Consider the following 744-nt stretch of genomic DNA (forward strand, 5'->3'; position numbering starts at 1 on the left):
CCTCGAACTCAGAAATCCGCCTGCCTCTGCCTCCCGAGTGCTGGGATTAAAGGCGTGCGCCACCACGTCCGGCGGTTTTGAATCTTCTTAAGGCGTTCAATCAATCGGCTTCTGCAGACGCTCTATCTCCTTCGAATGGTGGTCAATCTCATCTTCATGGTGTTTTTTCAGGGCAGCAAGCTGTTCTCTAGTCTTCTCTCGGAAGTACCGATCCTCTTCAGCCTTTTTTCGTTTTCCCGAAGGCTCCACCAGCTTCTCGGATGGAGCCAGCGCCCGTATCCATGCTATCCGACGGAGAGTCCAACGAGTCAGAGATGAAACCTCGGGTTCGCAGGACCCTCATACCCCCCACACCGAGCCGAGCCCGAACCACCAACGCCCAGCCAGCCATTGTCTTTGGCGCTGCTCCACGAGTTGGGTATTTAAATTGAGAGGCCCAGGCAGGTATCTCTTGGGAAGCCCCGCAGCCAGCGGCCTTGGGGAAGCGTTCAGACCAGAGCCGGAACCCAAAGTGAAACTGGTTCTGGGTCTGGGGAAGTGGGTTAGAATGCAGAGGATTTTTAATTCTTTTTTTCCTTCCCTCTTTTGGTGATTCCCAGATCAAATCCAGGGCGCTGCACCCTCACCCCGTTCAGAGGCGGCCTTGCATCTGTCACTCCCGAACTGGAACAGGAAGAAGCCACAGCCCTTGCTCACGATGCCAGATGTGTCTCTCAGGAAGGGGCCGCAGCCCTTAGGCTGCTA

General features: G+C 55.5%; 1 pseudogene; it reads right to left on the reverse strand.

Annotated features, from left to right (window-relative positions):
- Nucleotides 1-391, reverse strand: part of LOC110293423 — a 4,265-nt pseudogene extending 3,874 nt beyond the window's left edge.
- Between the last annotated feature and the right edge of the window lie 353 nt (nucleotides 392-744).

Source organism: Mus caroli, chromosome 4 (genome assembly GCF_900094665.2).
Source record: "Mus caroli chromosome 4, CAROLI_EIJ_v1.1, whole genome shotgun sequence".
NCBI classification, from domain to species: domain Eukaryota; kingdom Metazoa; phylum Chordata; class Mammalia; order Rodentia; family Muridae; genus Mus; species Mus caroli.